Raw genomic sequence first — 23381 nt, 5'->3', positions numbered from 1 at the left:
AAAAGAGGATGAGATGGTTGGATGGAATCACTGACTCGATGGACATGAATTTGAGCAAGCTCCGGGAGTTGGTGAAGGACAGGGAATCCTGGCATGCTGCAGTCTATGGGGTCACAAAGAGTCAGACATGACTAAGCCTCTGAACTGAACTGAACTGATGTAGTAAAATATGAGGAATTTTTTCTCTTAAAATCAGTGTATTTCTTCACCCTTCCTTTTGTCTCCCTTACAATTCTTTTTGCAGAAGAACATGAACTATTAAAATTTTAGACTTTCCCACAGTCTAGATCATGTTAATTGAAGACATATGATGTTGTCCAAAATATTTCTCTGTCCTATTTTATGATACTTGGCAATTATATTACACTCAGGTTCAAACTCTTCAGCAAGAATAGAGGCAATGCTGTACTTTTATCAGGATTCACACAACACCTGGTTTTTCCTCTTTCTTTTTTATCTTAGCAACCATTGATATACAAAGCATAAACCTCTTAATTCACTGGGAAGTAAAAAAAATGAATATTTACTAATTCAACTATTTTGTGTTCATTTCTTTACTGAAATAATTTTAAAAGCAAATACTTCATCTACTATTTGGTTCTCATTTGGTAGAATTTACTTAGGAAAAGCAGTGTATATATTTATGAGTCCCTTCACTTATTTATCCAATTTTTAAGAGAATAAATCAATTCTATGATCCCCAGAAGATAAAAGAAATCAGTGTTCCCTGTTTAATATAAATTGAAACTCAAGAGATTAAACACACGTCATAGACTACAATCTTTGCTATGTGTGTCCTTACTGAATTTCAAACTTTCTTGTCTTTGACCATCAAGGACATCTCTAAGTTACCTTCTAAGTCCTTTTGATGTGACCCTAATAATCATTGATAATTTCCTTTCTATCTTGTATCTCAGAATGTCCCAGCTTCATCTTCTATGTATTCTCTCCCATGCCTGGGATCAGTCATTTCCCCCCAAAAGTTGCAGCTATATTGAATAAAAATTATATTTCAAGTCTAGAATCTGAGTGTGGATTTGTAATTATGTCTAGACGATTTCAGGCAACAAAGCAAAAGTATATGAAGTGATGAATGGATGGAGAGATAGATTAAAAAAAAAAAAAAAAGAACATGATCTAGAATTCCATGATCTCCCTCATGTCACCTTTCAATCTATATTTTTCAAGAGCTATCTACTGTTCTCCTGTCTATTACCATATATGCTCTTTTATGTCTTATTTCTGTCAGTTGTCATTATGTCTATAAGAATTATCATGTTGTGTGTTATATTAGTTTATTAATTGAAATAATATTCCAGTGCATAAATGTACTGCAATATATTCAACTCTTATTGGACATTCAGTTCAGTGCTGTCTCTCAGTTGTGTCTGACTCTTTGTGACCCCAGGGATTGCAGCATGGGCATTACATTTATTATTGGACATTACAGTTATTTAAATTTCTTGGGGGAGGGCACTGCCCTAAGATGGCAGAGGAATAGGATGGGGAGGCCACTTTCTCCCCTACAAATTCATCGAAAGAGCATTTGATCACTGAGTAAATACCACAAAACAACTTCTGAACACTGGCGGAAGACACTAGGCACCCAGAAAGGCAGCCCATTGTCTTCGAAAGGAGGTAGGGCAAAATATAAAAGATAAAAAGAGAGACAAAAGAGTTAGGGACCAATGCCCATCCTGGGGAGGGAGTCTTACAAAGAGAAGTTTCCAAACACCAGGAAACCCTCTCATCGGTGGGTCTGTGGGGAGTTTTGGAATCTCAGAGGAAAACGTAAAAGGGAGGGAAAAATAAATAAATAAAACCCACAGATTACGTGCCTAACGGCAACTCCAATGGAAAAGTAGCCCAGACACTCGCATCTGCCACCAGCTAGCAGGGGTTGAACAGGGAGGCACTGACTGCACTGCTCAGGGTAAGGACCGGGCCTGAATGTCCTGAGGGCAATCCGAAGGAGCTCACATGAGATAGCAACCCAAGCCATGGGATAGCAGGAGAGGAAAAAAAAAAAAAAAAAAGAAGAAGAAAGAGAGAGAGAGAGAGAAAACTTTCCCTGAAAAAGCTCTAACCTAAGCCACTGCCAAGCCCGCATACAGATCAAAGGACTGAAGAATACCAGAGGAGAGTTAGCTGGAGGCAGACTGGCTCATCCCCCGCAGGACCCAGGGAGGCAGGCAGGCGGCAGCCAGAGCTGGGTAAAGGGCAAACTCAGCCTCAGAGATGACATTCCCTACCAAACTGTGAGCAGGCTTCCAGTTGCTAACCAAGTCTTCCTGGGATCCTGGATGGTTGACATCTGCTGGGAGGGTTGTAGCCAGAGATCAGCTCTCCAGAGGAAACACAGGGCACACCTGAGACGGCGCTCCTGCTGTGCACCCAGGAAACCAAATGGCTTGGATCAGGGAGGTGATAAGGCACACTGTGCCTGGGGAGAGTGCACTCTCCAAGCATCTGGACACCTGAGCTACTCGGACCTGGGAAGGGCACAAAACACAGGCCCAACCAAGTCTGTGCCTTTGTGGAGTACCTGGGAATCTGAACCTGAGTGGCATAGATCTGAGAAGGGCACACAACCCAAGACCTGCCTTAGACAGTTCCCCAGCCCTGAGCAGTGTAGACCAAGAAAGCACACACACAGTCAGCAGGGGCAAATCCAGTGTGGCCAAGACACTGTGAGCACTCCCTACACACACTAGTGATATTTGTTTGCAGTGTTCATCCCTCCCCACAGCACAATTGAACAAGTGACGCTAAATAAATGACCACCTTCACCTCCTTGTGTCAGGGCAGAAGTTAGATACTGAAGAGACTTGCAAACAGAGGAAGCCAAAATAAACAAAGAAGAGGGAATGGCTTTGGAACTGACAGAGACAACAAATTAAAACCCTGTAGTTAGCATTGGCTACATTGGAAGGGACATAGAGACCTTGAGAAGTATATGGTGGAACAAGGAACTATCTGAAATTGAACTGACCACACACAACCCTCAACAGGGCCAGAGAAATTCCTAGATATATTTTACAAATATCATTTTTTTAATTTTTATTTTTTTTATTTTTAAGTTCTCCTTTAATTTTCATTTTTAAAAGCTATTATTACCTTGGGGAAAAAAGACATATAACTTTTGTGATTTGTTTTTTTTTTTTTTTAATACTGTATTTTTGAGAGTCTAACCTCTACTCTAGATTTTTAATCTTTGTTTTTTAGTATTTGTTATCAATTCTGTACCTTTAAGAATCCAATCTTCAGTACCCATTTTTACTTAGGTGTGTGATTACTGGCTTGATTGCTCTCTCCCCTTTTGACTGTCCTTTTCCTCCCCCAGATCACCTCTATCTCCTCTCTCCCCCTTCTCTTCTCTACTTAACTCGGTGAATCTCTTTGGGCATTCCAGGCTGTGGAGAACACTTAGTGAACTGATCACAGGCTAAGTTGGTCTCTCTCCATTTGACTCCCCCTCCTCTCCTCCTGGTCAGCTCTATCTCATTCCTCCCACTTCTCTTCTCTATGGAACTCTGTGAACCTCTCTGAGTGTTCCAGACTGTGGAGAACAAATAAGGAACTGATTACTGGCTAGACTGCTCTCTCCCTTTTTTAGTTTCCCTATTGTCTTCCTGGTCACCTCTATCTCCCTCTTCCCTCTTCTCTTCTTCATGTAACTCTGCGAATCTCTATGGGTGTCCCTCACTATGGAGAATCTTTTCACCATTAACCTAGATGTTTTATCATTGGAATTGTATGGATAGAGAAGTCTTGAGGCTACTGTAAGAATAAGTCTGAAAGTCAGAGGAAGGAGGCCTAAATCCAAAACTTGAGAACACCAGAAAACTTCTGAATCCAGGGATCATTAATTGACAAAAGCTCATCCAAAAGCCTCCATACTTCCACTGAAACCAAGTTCCACCCCAGAGCCAAAAAGTTTCAGAGCAAGACAAACCAAGCTAATTCTCCAACAGAGCAGGATCATAACCCTGAGCACAAATATACAAGTAGCCAAAGTCACACCAAACCCATAGACACCTCAAAACTCATTACCTGACACTTCATTGCACTCCAGAGAGGAGAGATCCAGCTCCACCCACCAAAACACCAATGCAAGCTTCCCTAACCAGGAAACCTTGACAAGTCACTCTTTCAACCCCACCCACAAGAAGGAACCTCCACAATAAAGAGGAACCACAAACTTCCAGCAAACAGAAAGGCCACCCGAAACACAGCAACATAAACAAGATGAAAAGGCAGAGAAATATTCAGCAGGTAAAGGAACATGATAAAAACCCACCAAACCAAACAAAAGAGGAGGAAATAGGGAGCCTAACTGAAAAATAATTCAGAATAATGATAGAAAAAGTAATCCAAAATATTGAAAACAAAACAGTTACAGATAAATAGCCTGGAGACAAGGATTGAGAAGATGCAAGAAAAGTTTAACAAGGACCTAGAAGAAATAAAAAAGAGTCAATCAATAATGAATAATGCAATAACTGAGATCAAAAGCACTCTGAGGGAACCAACAGTAGAATAACTGATGCAGAAGATAGGGTAAGTGAGGTGGAAGATAGAATGGTGGAAATAAATGAAGCAGAGAGGAAAAAAGAATTTTTAAAAATGAGGACAACCTCAGAGATCACTGGGACATTGTTAAATGCCCCAATATTCTAATTATAGGGGTCCCAGAAGAAGAAGACCAAAAAAAAAAAAAAGAGCCATGAGAAAATACTTGAGGAGATAATAGTTGAAAATTTCCCTAAAATGGAGAAGGAAATAGCCACCCAAGTCCAAGAAACCCAGAGAGACCCAAACAAGATAAACCCAAGGAGAAACACCCCAAGACACATATTAATCAAGTTAACGAAGATCAAACACAAAGAACAAATATTAAAAGCAGCAAGGGAAAAACAACAAATAACCTACAAGGGGATCCCCATAAGGATAACAGCTGATCTTTCAATAGAAACTGTTCAAACCTGAAGGGAATGGCAGGATATATTTAAAGTGATGAAAGAGAAAAACCTACCACCCAGATTACTGTACCCAGCAAGGATCTCATTCAAATATGAAGGAGAAATCAAAAGTTTTACTGACAAGCCAAAGTTCAGAGAATTCAGCACCACAAAACCGGCTCTCCAACAAATGCTAAAGGATCTTCTCTAGACAGGAAACACAGAAAAGGTGCATAAACTCGAACTCAAAGCAACAAAGTAAATGACAATGGGATCATACTTATCCAAAATTATCTTAAATGTAAATGAGTTGAATGCTCCAACCTAAAGACCAAGATGGGCTGAATGGATACAAAAACAAGACCCCTATATGTGCTACCTACAAGAGATCCACCTCGAACCTAGGGAGACAAACAGAAAGTGAAGGGCTAAATAAAGGTATTTCATGCAAGTGGAGATCAAAAGAAAGCAGGAGTAGCAATATTCATATCAGATAAAATAGACTTTGAAATAAAGGTCATGAAAAGAGACACAGAAGGACACTACATAATGATCAAAAGATAAATCCAAGAAGAAGATATAACAATTATAAATATATATGCACCCAACATAGGAGCACAACAATACGTAAGGCAAGTGCTAACAAGCATGAAAGGGGAAATTAACAGTAACACAATAATAATGGGAAACTTTAATACCCCACTCACACCTAGGGATAAATGAACTAAACCGAAAATTAGCAACGAAACACAAACCAAATGATACAATGGAACAGTTAGACCTAATCAGTATCTATAGTACATTTCACCCCAAAACAATGAAATTCACCTTTTTCTCAAGTGCACACGGAACCTTCTCCAGGATAGAACAACTCCTGGGCCATAAACTTAGCCTTGGTAAATCCAGAAAAATTGAAATCATCTCAAGCATTCTTTCTGATCACAATGCGGTAAGATTAAATGTCAACTACAGGAAAAAAAAATATTTTAAAAATATAAACATAAGGAGGCTAAACAACACACTGCTGAATAAACAAAAAATCACAGAAGAAATCAAAATATGCATAGAAATGAAGGAAAATGAAAACAAAACAAAACAAAACAACAACCCAAGACCTGTGGGATTCAGTAAAAGCAGTGCTGAGGAGAAGGTTCATAGCAATACAAGGCTGCCTCAAGAAACAGGAGATGAATCAAATAAATAACCTAACTCTACACCTAAAGCAATTAGAAAAGGAAGAAATGAAGAGCCCCAGGGTTAGTAGAAGAAAAGAAATCACAAAAATTAGGGCAGAAATAAATGCAAAAGTAACAAAAGAGACCATAGCAAAAATCAACAAAGCTAAAAGCTGGTTCTTTGAGAAGATAAACAAAATATACAATAATAAATTAGCCAGATTCATCAATAAACAAAGGGAGAAGAATCAATTCAACAAAATTATAAATGAAAATGGAGAAGTCACAACAGACAACACAGAAATGCAAGGGATCATAAGAGACTACTATCAGCAACTCTATGCCAATAAACTGGACAACTTGGAAGAAAGGAACAAATTCTTAGAAAATTATAACTTTCCAAAGCTGAACCCGGAAGAAATAGAAAATCTTAACAGACCCATCACAAGTATGGAAATCGAAACCCTAATCAGAATCTTCCAACAAACAAAAGCCCAGGACCAGATGACTCACAGCTGAATTCTACCAAAAATTTAGAGAAGAGCTACACCTATCCTGCTCAAACTTCTCCAGAAAATTGCAGAGGAAGGTAAGCTTCCAAACTTATCACCATAATACCAAAACCAGAAAAAGATGCCACAAGAAAAAGAAAACTACAGGCCAATATCACTGATGAACATAGATGCAAAAACCCTTAACAAAATTCTAGCAAACAGAATCCAACAACATAAAAAAGATCATACATCATGATCAAGTGGGATTTATCCCAGGGGTGCAAGGATTCTTCAATATTTGCAAATCAATCAATGTGATACATCACATTAACAAATTAAAAGATAAAAACCACATGATTATCTCAATAGATGCAGAGAAAGCCTTTGACAAAATTCAACATCCATTTATGATAAAAATCCCCCAGAAAGCAGGCATAGAAGGAACATACATCGACATAATAAAAGACATATATGATAAACCCACAGAAAACATTATCCTCAGTGGTGAAAAATTGAAAGCATTTCCCCTAAAGTCAGGTACAAGACAGGGATGCCAGCTCTCACCACTAACATTCAACATAATTTTGGAAGTTTTAGCCACAGCAATCAAAGCAGAAAAAGAAATAAAAGAAATCCAGATTAGAAAAGAAGAAGTAAAACTCTCACTGTTTGCAGATGACATGATCCTCTATATAGAAAATCCTAAAGACTCCACCAGAAAATTACTAGAGCTAATCAATGAATATAATAAAGTTTCAGGATATAAAATTAACACAGAGAAATCCCTTTCATTCCTATACACTAACAATGAGACAACAGAAAGAGAAATTAAGGAAACAATTCCATTCACCATTTCAACGAAAAGAAGAAAATATTTAGGAATAAATCTACCTAAAGGAACAAAAGATCTATATATAGAAAACTATAAAACACTGATGAAAGAAATCAAAGATGACACAAGTAGATGGAGAAATATGCCATATTCATGGATTGGAAGAATCAATATAGTGAAAATGAATATACTACCCAAAGCAATGTATAGATTCATTGCAATCCTTATCAAGCTACCAATGGTATTTTTCAGAGAATTGGAGCAAATAATTTCACAATTTGCATGGAATTTAAAAAGACCTTGAATAGCAAAAGCAATCTTGGTAAAGAAGAATGGAACTGGAGGAATCAACCTGCCTGACTTCACGAAATACTACAAGGCAACAGTCATCAAGACAGTATGGTACTGGCACAAAGACAGAAACATAGATCAATGGAACAAAATAGAAAGCCCATAAATAAATCCACGCACCTATGGACACCTTATCTTTGACAAAGGAGGCAAGAATATAAAATGAAGAAAAGACAATCTCTTTAACAAGTGATGCTGGGAGAATTGGTTAACCACTTGTAAAGGTATGAAACTAGAACACTGTCTAACAGCATATACAGAAATAAACTCAAAAATTTTTAAAGATCTAAATGTAAGTCAGAATCTATAAAACTCCTAGTGGAAAGCATAGGCAAAACACTCTCTGACATAAATCATAGCAGGATTCTCTATGACCCACCTCCCAGAGTAATGGAAATAAAAGCAAAAATAAACAAATGGGACCTAATTAAACTTAAGAACTTTTGCACAATGAAGGAAACTATAAACAAGGTGAAAAGACAGACCAGAATGGGAGAAAACAATAGTGAGTGAAGCAACTGACAAAGAATTAATCTCAAAAATATACAAGCAACTCCTGCAGCACAATTCCAGTAAAATGAATGACCCAATCAAAAAACGGGCCAAGGAACTAAACAAACATTTCTCCAAAGAAGACATACAGATGGCTAACAAATGCATGAAGAAATGCTTAACATCACTCATTATCAGAGAAATGCAAATCAGAGAAATGCAAATCAAAACCACAATGAGGTACCATCTCATGCCAGTCAGAATGTCTGCTATGAAAAATTCTACAAACAATAAATGTTGGAGAGGGTGTGGAGAAAAAGGAACCCTCTTTCACTGTTAGTGGGAATGCAAACTAGTACAGCCACTATGGAGAACAGTGTGGAGATTCCTTAGAAAAACTGGAAATAGAACTGCCATATGACTCAGCAATCCCACTGCTGGGCATACACGATGAGGAAACTGGAATTGAAAGAGACACGTGTACCCCAATGTTCATCGTAGCACTGTTTACAATAGCCAGGACATGGAAGCAACCTAGATGTCCACTGGCAGACTAATGGATAAGAAAGCAGTGGTACATACACACAATGGAATATTACTCAGCTATTAAAAAGAATGTATTTGAATCAGTTCTAATGAGGTAGATGAAACTGCAGCCTATTATACAGAGTGAAGTAAGTCAGAAAGAAAAACACCAATACAGTATATTAAACATACATATGGAATTTAGAAAGATGGTAACGATGACCCTAATGCAAGACAGCAAAAGAGACACAGATGTAAAGAACATACTTTTGGACTCTGTGGGAGAAGGCGAGGGTAGGATGATTTGAGAGAATAGTATTGAAACATATATATTATCATATGTGAAATTGACCACCAGTCCAGGTTTGATGCATGAGGTAGGGTGCTCAGGGCGGGTGCACTGGGATGACCCTGAGGGATGGGAGGATGGGATTGGGAGGGAAGTGGGAGGGAGTGTCAGGATGGGGAACACAAGTACACCCATGGCTGATTCATGTGAATGTATGGCAAAAACCACTACAATATTGTAAAGTAATTAACCTCCAATTAAAATTTAAAAAAATAATAAAACAAATAAATTTCTTGATTCTTTTCTATTCATGTGTTTTGGTGAACATAAACGCTCCTATTGATATTTGCCCAAGAAGGGAACTGCTGGGCCATTTGATAGACATATGTTTGTATTTGATAGGTTCCTCCAAGCAATTTTCCAACATGTTTTTACCACTATACACTTTTACCAGTAATGCATAAATGTTGAAGTTGCTCCACATCCCTGCTAATGCTCAGTCTTTTTAGTCTTTTTAATCTAACCAGTTCTAATGTATGTGTGGGTGTGCATGTGCGTGTTCATGTGTGTGCATGTGTGCGATCTTATTGTGTTTTAAATACCGTTTTCTTAACAAAGAGTCGGACACAACTGATCGACTTCCACTTTGAATTTTTTTGAGATTTCCTGTGAGACAGGCTATAGTGTAACGATTTGAACATATTCAGTATGCCAGAGGATTCTGGGCTGAATTCTAACCAGCATTCATTAATACCATAGTATATAATTACCTCAGCAAGTAGAAGTTGAATTATAAAAGCTGCTTTGCTGTAAATAAATTCTAATCTACATTGAAAAGTGTAATGTGTCCAGACTCCCTCCCTTCCAAAAGAAACATTTTGTGGTGTTTAGATTGCTATGAGAAAAGAATTATAAATTTACTAATAATAGCTTTAATTAATAGAATTGAAATATTTACTTTCAAGATATAGCTATTCAATTTTACAGTTTATTATTGTTCACATTAATAAGATGCATGTTTAAATGTTCAAATGAAGGGATCTGATTACCTGGATCAAAGCAAAAATAACAATTCTGAAAAATAATGGCATGTTTATTTGAAGAATTTACAACCTTTCAACTATGCCAATTTTTTTTTTCAAAGTTAGCACAGCCACACTGGAGAAACTCAGAAGTATTTGCTTGAAGCAATCAGTTTTTAACTAATGTTTCAGGTCAGTCAATATTTTTGGCACTTTTCAAATAGCAGGACACGACTTCTTTTGGCATTGAAAGGAAACTTACTTTTGGCAATTCCCTGCCTTCAATTAATCACTTTTCACTTTAAATCTATGTTAGAAAAGTCTATTTGTGTAACCTATATATGACTAGTTCAGGTTGTGCAGATTCTCACTCTTAATGTCTATGTTTTCTCTCTCTGTGTATTTTAAAAATGGTTATAAATTCAACAAAAGAGAAAGAAGATAATATAAGCAGTATTTAATACCTAGAAAGATAGTTTTTTTCATGACTTTTCACATTTTCCAAAATTTCAAATACTTAATTATCTGCTTGAGTATCTAACAAATTTATTTCAACATTTGACATAGCATATTTTATGAATTTCCTATCAATATGAAAAAGTGAGGCAAATCTTTTGAAAATACCTGAATTTTACTGGAAACTTAATACTCCTTTTGAGAAACAGGGTATCCATTCTTTTCTACCCAGCACTTAACATACAACTTGTTCCAAACCTTCTACATACCATCATATAATGGTACACAAAGCTGAGATATTTTATTTATTTATAAATGAAAAAATGTGGCTGTCTAGAGCTACCATAAATAAACTGATGACAAGCAAATTGATTTGTTTTATAAAGTATCAAAAGCAGATATAACTGATTTTTTTCTCATTGAATTGAAATATCTAATTGTTTTGGCATTTTAAAGAGTTAAGATGTATATATATATATGTGTGTGTGTGTATATATACACACATATATATATTATACACACATACATATATATGTGTGTGTGTGTATATATATAAACTTTTAGGAGCTAAAGACTTGTTCTTGGATCTTTTGACAGTTTAACAAATGTTCTATATCATCCTTAGTATTTATCACAAGCTTGAATAAGATACTTTTTTCAAATTAAACACAGTCTTGTGTACAATGCTTTCTAGTCAGATTACCCTGAATAATAGGTGAATCAAGAACTTCATTTCTAGAAGTAGAAGTTCATAATAAAATTGCTACAACCAAAGGTTTAAATCAGACCCTATAATAGATGTTTTTCTGTAACCTGTACTAAATTACCTTGCTCCATCTCTGATTTCAGCCTTAGCTTCAGTTAACAGTTCACTTGCTGCTCACATTTAGCATCTTTGTGGTTTTTTTCTTCCTTTCTTTTTTCTTTACTTTTTGTTTTTCTCACAAATATTTCTCTGAAATCAATGAAGGAGAGAAAACTTTTACATTGGCTAGTGCAAGTCCTATCACACAGGGTAAATTTCTTTGTGGCCGCCAATCATAATGGAACTATGTTTGGGACAAATTCATAGCATCACATGGTACAGGCAAAGAAACAGACTCTTGCAGAAATTGCAAAGCAACATCAAGAAGAAGTATGCATTCCCAATCCTTCCATTTAATAATTGTGTTTATTGCACAACTCCTACATCTTACAGATAGGCAAATCTGAAGATTAGAAACCTTGGCCAATTTATATCAAGACAACCAGTAAGTTGATGGTGGGCTCAAGTTTAGAAATGGGTCTTCTGATTCCAAATCAATGTTTATTTCTTATATCAGTGATTCTGAAAGCATTTCCTTTGCATCAGATTCACCCATCCAATTGTTTGTCAAGAATGCAGATGCCTTAGGCCCATTCCAGGTCTTTCCTGTGCTACATATTTGAATAGATATATATGTCATAAGCTCTTAAGTTTTACACCTCTTAGGGAGAAACACTGGGGAAGAATTCTGATTGACCCAACTAAAATTAGGTATTTACCTTGGTATCAATTAACAGGCAGATAGAAAACAGACATTTTCACATTTAAGGTTAAGCCTCTGCCAAGGCCTAGAGGTTAGAAAGGTACGAGACATTTATGAGGAAGAGGCAGTTCAACCTGAGAAGAATGAAAGATTTATGTAGTCAGAAAATAATGAAAAAATGCCCTAGAATAGATCATAGCAGATTTTGTATGCCAGACTGTATAGTTTGAACTTTATTCAGTAGATAAGAGGAAATCATTAAAAATTTTCTAGCAGAAAGCAACATGTCAGTTAGATTAAGATTAATCTTCCACCAGTAAGTAAAGTGAATTTGAGTGGAAAGGGCCCAAAACAGTGGTTCACAAATTTATGTGTATCTAGGAAGTTTTTATGATGCTAGTTTTTTTTTTATGCATATTCCAGTCATCTGACCTCAGAGACAGTAGTTCTTGGATGTATTGGAGGAAATGGTATTTGTAATCAACACCTCAAATGTTTCTTATACAAAATACACTGAGGCTAAATGTTTCATATATGCATGCATGTATGTATTTACGTACTGTCTTCATACAACATACAAATGTTCCTTACATACCCAGTATTTGAGAGCTTCTGCTCTGATTTGCCTTTACAGCAATCTTCTCTTAACCAATGCACTAGAGATTTAATTTGGAGTGGAGGGGAATGTAGTGAACAGAAGAAGACAGTCTTCCTCTAAAGCAGGCAGCTGTGACTTAAGTCAAGCTGACTATTTCCCTGTAGGAAAGTAGGCCCAGTTTTATTTGCTTATATGCTTTCTCAGAAGAAACCAGCTATCTAAATTCTTATGATAACTTCCCAAACTTTTTTAAACACATAATACAATGTGTTTGTATGTGTGTGTACAAACTTAACTGAAGAGAAATTTTGGTTGGATTTGACTCAAGGGCAACTAATGTATTAATAGTTAGTGACCTTTTTTGAGTAACCCTACTCCATCCAGGTAATTCCATTTTTGCTGCTTTTTATTATTCTGTGCATTCTTGGTGTCAAATTTATGTTTATTTCTATGGTGTTGTATATGTCAATATGTCCTTTCTAAACATTTACTTTATCTCTCTAAATCAGCCTAGAGTTTCTCAAAATCAGGGACTACATCTTCCATTTCAACTCTGCTCTACTTACAATGAGCACAGCATAAGGTGGTGGGCGGTGACTTATACTAGGGCCATTTTTTGTCACTATGTTCTAGTGATCATGACCCTTACAGCCTAGTATTAAAATATGTTTGCTAATGAATGTTGAAGACAAAAATAGTTAATATATTTTTTACTTGCATGTAGATCTTCCCTGTACTATTCTCTCTCTATTTCTACAGCACAGTATATGCTGTGCAAAAGTTGTGCAGATGTTTCCCCACACTTACTTTTCAATTGGTTTCTCAAAGCAGATATTCCTCCAAGTGTACTTTTTTCCTATTTTACTTGCATTTCTTTCAATACAAACAACAGATTGCTTTTCAGTGGTCCTTTAGATTTAAGGAGAAAAAAAAAATTACCACTACAGAAGTTTGCTTCTCTTTCCTCACCCCAAGATTCTTAGCAAAGATTTATAAAGAAATACACATCCTTGTTCCTCTCTTCACTGCCTTCTTAATGTCATATTATAGAGACTGATGTTCCAATCTTTTCCATAAACTTATCTTATTTGGATTTTCTGAACAAAATTGCCTTATTAGAGTATTAGAATAAGATGAAAATGTGGTGTTCAGAGACTTGTGAACAAAACTCTCTTGTCTAAGTATGAACCAAATATAATAGAATAATTTTATATTATCTAAAATTAAAAGAGGATAAAAAAGAGTGCTCTTCATCTGAAGTTAATTCTTCTGTTTGTTATCAAGGGGCCTTGTGAAACTAAGAATAAGAATGCAGGTGCCAAAGACTGGACTTTACATATGAACCACATATTGCAATAATTATTTGACACAATATATTGTTTTACTGGGAGTTTCTGTGGTGGTTCAGTGGCAAAGAATCCACTTGCCAATGCAGGAGATGCAAGTCTGATCCGTGGGTCAGGAACATCCCCTGGAGAAGAAAGTAACAAACCACTCCAATATTCTCACCTGGGAAATCCCATGGATAGAGGAGCCTGGTAGCCTACAGTCCATGGGGTCACAAGGAGTTAGATATGGCTGAGTGACTTTGCATACACACATTATCTTATTAGATCTTACATTTAAATAACACTTTGCTGGTTGCAAAGCATTTTTATTTACACTATCCCATTTAATTCTTACACAACTAGTACAGATTGTATTATTCCCAGTTTTGCAGTTACAGGCTGAAAATTGGTTTACCCAAGCTCATGCAGGCACCAAGCTGAGATGCCAACACTCCAATCCAAGTTCAATTCTTTATTTGCACTGGACTATTCTACCTCTCTGCCACTTCTATACTGACTTTCAAAGCATCCTCAATTGCATTTTTAACAGATTTGTTGAATTGTAACTCAAGTATTATACAGTTTATCCCACTTAAGATGTACAATTTAATGCTTTTTAGTATTCAGAGTTGTGTAAGTATCACTGAAATCTAATTTTAGGGTGTTCCCATCTCACCAAAAAGAAATAGCATGCCCATTAGCAGTCACTCTCTACTCTCCTTCCCTCTAGGCCCGGGCAACTGCTAATCTACTTTCTGTCTATATAAATTTGCCTATTCTGGACTTTTCATGTAAATGCAGTCATGCAATATGTGGCCTTTTGTGTCTGGTTCTCATCAAGACGCATATTTGCAAGATTCACCTATACTGTGTCATGTGTCAGTATTTCATTTCTTTTTATCACTGAATACTATTCCATTGTATGGATACACAGTTGACCATTGAACATCATGGGTTTGAACTATGTGGGTTCAGTTACAGATGAATTTTAAGTATAAGTGGATGTGGCATCCATGGAGTCAACCAACTGCAGAAACTGTACTGTGTTTATGATCCACAGTGAGTTGACTCAACTAGTTTGGTACCCACAGATATGGAAGACTAATGGGACTTGAGCATCCATGGATTTTAGTATTCAAGGCAAGCCCACTAACCAATTCCTCAGGGATACTGAAGGACAACTGAACTACCTTTTGTTTATCCATCCATTAATTGATTGATATTTGTGTTGTTTTCACTTTTTGATTGTTTAGAACAAAACATGAACTGCTATGAACATTCAGTTGCTCTTTCACATGTAAAATATCCTCAGCAATTTTATTTGATGAGTTACTCAAAGACCAATGAAGGAGTATACTAGTGACTCATTTGGGTATCTGAAAAAAGTTGAGTACTGGTGGAAGCCTAGAATAAAGATTTTGAAGTAGAGAGTGGTGAAAGTTGAAGTTAGAGTTTTTGGAAGCTGACAGATTCAGGAAGGCCTTAGAGACCATTTTGAGGAATTGATCTATTTCCAAAGAGCACTTGAAAGCTATTGAAGACTTTTAATCAGGTAGAATGATTTGTCTATAATTGTAGAGAGACTACTTTGGTTATATTGTGGGGAAAATATTGGAGCAAAGGCAAGAAGACTTATTAGAAGTCTTTTTCAGCACTGCATTTAGAGAAATCAAATCTATATATCACCCTCTTCCAAAAAGGTGTTGTTTCATTTTTGTCTGGTACTGAGGCTTCTCTTCAGCTATGGCAGATGCAGTGTATGGTACAAAATCATAATTCAAAATGCTCTTAAAATATTTCTCCAGCTTACTTTGATTGTAGTAGGTAAATCCTTTCCTTTCTAAGTAACAGTTCTTTGAACATTTTGGTGGACACTTATTGTCCCAGCAAGAGAGAATGTCAGATATCTAACCAGATCTTTTCATATTACATAAAATAAAATGAAGCACAGAAGATTATCTCATCAAGATCACACCTGTGTGACTCATGTCTCTTGATTTTCAGTAGAATATTATTATTTTCACTATTACATGCTTCTTTTCCCAACTTAGCATCCACCTTTCAAGATGTATTTGTGGGGAACATATGTGGGGGGGGGCTAGAACTATGCAAAATACTGTAGAAATTGTTAAAGAGTGCAATTCTTTTTTTTTTTTTTTTTTTTTTTTAGCCCTTTAGAAGCCATTGATAATATGACACTTCTTTGTCTGAGTTTCTGGATAAGGGTAACAACACTTAGGATTCCCAGAAGCATGACAAAAGGTAAAGTCCAGCATGATTTAGATTTTCATCGTTAGGCAAGGCATCTACTCAAATTTCTGCCTCACAGCAACTTTAGAAATAAATGCTGATGAAGACTTGGAATTTAATGGTATTTTATTCCAGTGGTTATTATATGCATCCCAGTATTGTTATTTAAGCATGAATCATGAAGATTAGCAATGTGCTTATTGTTTATGTAAAATGATTCGTAACTTAGACAATAGCTAGGTTAGTTTTCAGCAAATATTTTATGAACTTTGAATGCTTCTTTCAAACTGTCTCCTTTGTGGCCTTTAAAATATAGTATCTTAGAGAATTGAAACAATAACCTAACAACTTTAAAAGCTAATGCTTCATCCTTTCTCTTTACTCTGTAAAGTAGTGATAGGAATTTGCCCTCTTAGCCTAGCTTATTTTCTTCTAATGGAAAATTTTGCTCTCATAAAAAATATCACTACAAGTGTGATTTGCCATACCATCTACTGGTAGCTTTGATCTTAGGTCCAATTGCTTGAGCTATTACCATTTACCAGCCTTTTCTATCAGGTTCTTTAGTCCTGTTTTTCTTATGTATTGCACAGAGCCATAAAAACACATGGTAATTTCAGGATTTCCCAATTGGCAGTGAAAAACTTAGTGCAGACAAGCTTGCCTAATTATCTGTCAGCATTTGGGGTGGAATTTAAAACAGAATGTCAAGTGATGCTTTAAAAATTGAGTATTTTTAGTCAAGTAAATATGAAATAAATATCACTTGTTTCTTAATTTTGTGATCTGTGGCAAAATAATTATCCTCTTTGGTTCTAAGCTGCTTTTTTGGAAAACTGAAAATAAAGCTACCTACATCGCAGAGAGCAGAAACCACAAAGTAAAATAGTGTATTAGAAAGGAGCTTGTCATCAGTCAGTAGAAACAGTTTCCCTCTAATGAGCTCTTACTTTGCAGTGTACTGTGCATTTATGAGCTTCCTAGGGCTGCCATAACAAAGTACTATGTACTTGGTGTCTTAAAACAATCATTATACAGAGTGAAGTAAGCCAGAAAGATAAACAACATTACAGTATACAACACATATATACGGAATTTAGATAGATGGTAGCGATAACCCTATATGCAAAACAGAAAAAGAGACACAGAAGTACAGAACAGACTTTTGAACTCTGGGGGAGAACGTGAGGGTGGGATGTTTTGAAAGAACAGCATGTATATTATCTATGGTGAAACAGACCACCAGCCCAGGTGGGATGCATGAGTCAAGTGCTCAGGCCTGGTGCACTGGGAGGACCCTGAGGAGTCGGGTGGAGAGGGAGGTGGGAGGGGGGATCGGGATGGGGAATACGTGTAACTATATGGCTGATTCATGTCAATGTATGACAAAACCCACTGAAATGTTGTGAAGTGATTGGCCTCCAACTAATAAAATAATATTAAAAAAAAAAAAAAAAAAAAAACAATCAAAATCTGTTTGCTCTGAGTTCTGGAGACCAGAAGTCTGAAATCACTTCAAAGCTTGTAGGGAAGAATCCTTCCTTCTTCTACCTTCTAGTTGTTACTGACAACCCTTGTTGTTCCTTGGTTTGCAAATGTATTATTCCAATCTCTGCCTCTGCCTTCACATGACCTCCTTCTCTGTCCGTCTGGACTGTGTCCAAATTTCCGTCTTCAGATAGGGCACCTGTCATATTGGATATAGAGTCCACCCTAATCCAGTATGACCTCATCTTAATTTGATTACATCTGTAAATACAATATTTCCAAATAAGGTCATATTCATTCACAGGTTTCAAGTGGACATGAATTTTGAATATTGGGAGGACACTATTCAACCCAGCATAGAATGCTAGAGTTATTCCCTCACTAAATTTGGTTAATTTGGGTCAAAGTAGATATTAAAGCTAAAGTAATTAAAGTTCAAAGGGATTTGACAAGGTCACTGAACTCATAACCAGCAGGGTCAGTGTTCTAGTTTATGGCTGACTGGATTCCAAAACTTTCTTTTCACTTTGTGCTTATGATTCTTCTCCACCATTACATAACGTAATAAATTTTAAAACCTCTTATCTCCTTATTACTATGGTAGTGCTTATTTGTATGAAAGACTCATTATAAAATAGGATGATAACTTACTGAATTATGTATATTTTACTTTAATACATATTAAAAAATTGTCTTACAAAAGGGTAGCTTCAATTTACATTTCACCTAACAATGTATTATTTTAATCCGTTATTTTTTGCCTTTACCAAATGTTTGATCAAAACAAATGTCATGTGTTTGCATTATTATGTGTTTGAGTATTGCTGTTGTTGTTTGAATATTAGTAAAGCTAAATATTTTTAAATGTTTCCCAAATACTTGTATTTCTGATTTTGTGAATTACCTGTATATATAATTAATATGTTATTCTATTGAGGTGCTCTATTTTATGTAAGCATTTATAAAAGTTGTTTATATATTCATGCCACCAATCCTTTATCCTAGATTTTGCAGCTGAATTTTCCAAATTGTGATTGTATTTTATATTTCCTTATTTTTTTTCTACAGATTTAATTATAATGAATTCAAATAATTGTGTTCATCAATTCCATATACTGTCTCTTGCTTAGAAGTATCTTCCTTGCTTAAAAATTTTAACATGCTTTCCTAAATTTTCTTCTTGTATTTGTATAGTTTGATGTTTGCATTTAGTTTTTAATTTATATGGGACTTTTTTTTAATTTAAGAGATAAAGCATATACTGAGTTTCAAGTTTTTTGTTTTTGTTTTTGTTTTTTGTTTTTTTTTAGGGCTGATCAACATTTAATGACTTTCTGTTTGGCTGACTATTATCCATTGCTGATTCAGAGACTAGTTAAAAGTCTTTATCTCCCACTGATTTTTCTTTTTTTTTTTTTTTAATATTATTTTATTAGTTGGAGGCCAATCACTTTTAAATGGTTTGTCATTTTCTCAATAATTAATTAATAACTCCTTTTTTCATTGGGCTACTCTGGTGGTTCAGTGGTAAAGAATCTGCCTGTCAAACAGGAAGAAATGCTACCATTATCATATACTAAATTCCGTTATGCATAAATTTGCTTTTGAAATTCCTGATCCTCACTGGACTAACACCACATTACTTAAGTTATTGTACTTATATAATAGTTTAAATATCTTATATAGCAAGATTTCATTGATTATTTTCCCCCTCAGAATTATTTATTTTTATTCTTTTTTTTTCTAGTAGAAATATTGAATAATGTTAGAAACTCAAGGGACATAGAATAGCCAAAACAACTTTGAAGAAGGAAATAAAGTTGGAGACTTCATCTTCCTAATTTCAAAACTTATTACAAAACTGCAACAATCAAGAGAGTGTGGTACTAGCATAAGGTGAGACATATAGAATTCAGAGTCCAGAAACAAACTCATACATTGGGGATCAATTAATTTTCAACAAAGATGTCAAGATCATTCCATGGTGAAAGAATAGTGTTTTCAACAAATGATGTCAAATGATGTTAGACCAACTGGATATCCACATGCAAAACAGTGAAGGTGTACAGCCCGTGGACCACAACTGCTGAAGCCCCCATGCCCTAGAGCCCGTGTTCTGCAACAAGAAAAGCCACCACAAGGACACGCTTGTGTGCTGCAATGAGAGAACAGCCTCAAACTTGCCTCAACTAGAGAAGGCCTGTGTACAGCAATGAAAAGCCAGTGAGTGCAACCAAAAACAATAACATAAATTAAAAATAAATAAATTAAGCCAAGCTTATCAAAAAATAAAAAAAAGGAAGACAGTGAAGATGAATCTGTGCCTCATACCATGCACAGACCTAAGTCAAAATGGATCAAAGACCTAAATCTAAGACCTAAAGTTAATAAATTTTTGAAGAGAATTTAGGAGAAAATCTGTTTCCTTGAATTAGCCAGTGATTCCTTTAGGTAGCAACAAAAGGAAAAGAAAAGGTAAGTAGTGTTTCATTAAAATTAAAAACTTTCATGCATCAAAGCATACTATCAAGAAAATGAAAAGACAACCTAAAGAGTGGGGGAAAATATTTGCAAGTCACATAGATAATGGTCTAGTGTCCAGAATATATAACTGACACAACTCAACAATATAAAGACCAATAATCCCATTTCAAAATAGGCAAAGGATTTGACAGATCTCTCTCCAAAAAGACATACAGATGACCAACAAACAGATTAAAAGATGCTTAGTCAGTCACTGTTGTTGTTGTTCAGTCACTAAGTCATGTCCAACTCTTTGTGATCCCATGGACTGCAGCATGTCAGGCTTTTTTGTCCTTCACCATCTCCTGGAGTTTGCTCAAATTCATGGCCACTGAGTTGGTGATGCCATCCAAATATCTTATCCAAATAACTTATCCTCAATCTTTCTCAGCATTGGTCTTTTCCAATGAGTCGGCTCTTTGCATCAGGTGGCCAAAGTATTGGAGCTTCTCCTTTAGCATCAGTCTCTCCAATGAATATTCATAGTTGATTTCCTTTAGGATTGATTGGTTTGATATCCTTGCTGTACAAGGGACTCTCAAGAGTGCTTCTCCAGCACCAACATTCTAAAGCATCAATTCTTCAGCACTCACCCTACTTTATAGTCCAACTCTCACATTCGTACATGACTACTGGGAAAACTATAGATTTGACTATGAGGATCTTTGTCTGCAAAGTGATGTCTCCACTTTTTAATACATTGTCTATGTTTGTCATAGCTTTCCTTTCAAAGAGCAAATGTCTTCTAATTTCATGGCTGCAGTCACCATCCGAAGTGAATTTGGAGCCCAAGAAAATAAAATCTGCCACTGTTTCCACTTTTCCCCCATCTTTTTGTTTTTAAGTGATGGGACTGGATACCATGATCTTAGTTTTTTTTTAATATTGAGTTTTAACCCCACTTTTACACTTTCCTCTTTTACTCTCATCAAGAGGCTCTTTAGTTCCTCTTTCTTTTCTTGCTTTAGGGTAGTATCATCTACCTATATGAGGTTGTTGATATTTCTCCTCGCAATGTTGATTCCAGCTTGTGATTCATCTAGCCTGGCAATTTTGCATGATGTATACTGCATATAAGTTAAATAAGCAAGGTGACAATACACAGCATTGTTGTACTCCTTTCCCAATTTTGAACCAGTCAGTTGTTCCATGCCCAATTCTAACTGTTGCTTCTTTACCTGCATACAAGTTTCTCAGGAGGCAGGTAAGGTGACCTGGTATTCCCATCTCTTGAAGAATTTTCCACAGTTGTGATCCACAGAGTCAATGACTTTAGCATAATCAATGAAGCACAAGCACATGTTTTTTTCTGGAATTCTCTTGTTTTATCTATGACCCAACAAATGTTGGCAATTTGACCTCTGGTTCCTCTGCCTTTCCAAAATCCAAAATTCCAGAACATCTGGAAGTTCTCAGTTCAAGCCCCATTGAAGCCTCAGTTCAGTCACTCAGTCGTGTCCAACCCCTTGCAACCCCATGGACTGCAGCATGCCAGGCCTCCCTGTCCATCACCAACTCCTAGAGCTTACTCAAATTCACGTCCATTGAATCCGCTAAGGATTTTGAGCATTACCTTGCTAACATGTGAAATGAATGTAATTGTGCAGTAGTTTGAACAGTCTTTGGCATTGCTCTTCTTTGCGACTAGAATGAAAACTGACCTTTTCCAGTCCTGTGGCCAATGCTGAGTTTTCCAAATTGACTGGCATATTCAGTAGTGTCATCTTTTAAGATTTTATATAGCTCAGCTGGAATTAGTCATTAGGGAAAGGCAAATCAAAACCACAGGGTATCACTTCTCGCCCAGCAAGAGAACTATAATGATGAGAAAAGAAGGAAAATAACAAATGCCAGTAAGTATGTAAAGATAGTGGAATCATCATACACTGTTGATGGGTATCATGAAATAGTGCTGCCACTCTAGAAAAATTTTTGATTCCTCAAAAAGTTAGACTTAGTATTACCATATGACCCAGAAATTCTACCCAAGAGAACAGAAAACACAAGCTCACAAACAACCTGTCCACAAATGTTCATAGATACATTATTAACACCATCAGCTAACAAATGGGTAAATAAAATGTGCTATATCCATAGAATAGAATATTATTCAGCCATAAAAATGGGTAAGTTACTGACACGAGCTACACATACATGGACTTTGAAAACATTATCCTAACTAAAAGAAGTCAGTCACAAGAGGCCACATAATATATGATTTCATTTTATATGAAATATCCAAAAGAAGTAAATCCATTGAGATAGAAAACAATTTAGTGGCTGTCTGGGATGGCGGGAGGAAGGAATCGAGATGATAGTTATCCTTTTTGGAGGTGATAAAATGTCACAGAATTAGATAGTGGTGATGTTTGTACAATAGAGTGAATATACTAAAAAACACTGAATTGTGTGCTTCCCCCCCACAGAGGATAAAAATAGAGGGTACATTCTTTTTTTTTTTTTTTTTTTTCATTTATTTTTATTAGTTGGAGGCTAATTATTTTACAATATTGTAGTGGTTTTTGCCATACATTGACATGAATCAGCCATGGATTTACATGTGTTCCTCATCCCAATCCCTCCCCACCTCCCTCTCCACCCGATCCCTCTGGATCTTCCCAGTGCACCAGGCCCAAGCACTTGTCTCATGCCTCCAACCTGGGCTGATGATCTGTTTCACCCTAGATAATATACATGTTTTGATGCTGTTCTCTCAAAACATCCCACCCTCACTTTCTCCCACAGTGTCCAAGAGTCTGTTCTGTGCATCTGTGTCTCTTTTTCTGTTTTACATATAGGGTTATCATTACCATCTTTCTAAATTCCATATATAATTATGTTAATGTACTGTATTGGTCTTTATCTTTCTGGCTTACTTCACTCTGTATAATGGGCTCCACTTTCATCCATCTCATTAGAACTGATTCAAATGAATTCTTTTTAATGGCTGAGTAATATTCCATGGTGTATATGTACCACAGCTTCCTTATCCATTCCTCTGCTGATGGGCATCTAGGTTGCTTCCATGTCCTGGCTATTATAAACAGTGCTGTGATGAACATTGGGGTGCACGTGTCTCTTTCAGATCT

This window comes from Muntiacus reevesi, chromosome X (genome assembly GCF_963930625.1).
Source record: "Muntiacus reevesi chromosome X, mMunRee1.1, whole genome shotgun sequence".
Taxonomy (NCBI): domain Eukaryota; kingdom Metazoa; phylum Chordata; class Mammalia; order Artiodactyla; family Cervidae; genus Muntiacus; species Muntiacus reevesi.
The sequence above is the reverse complement of the archived record's forward strand: the minus strand, read 5'-3'. Positions refer to the sequence as shown.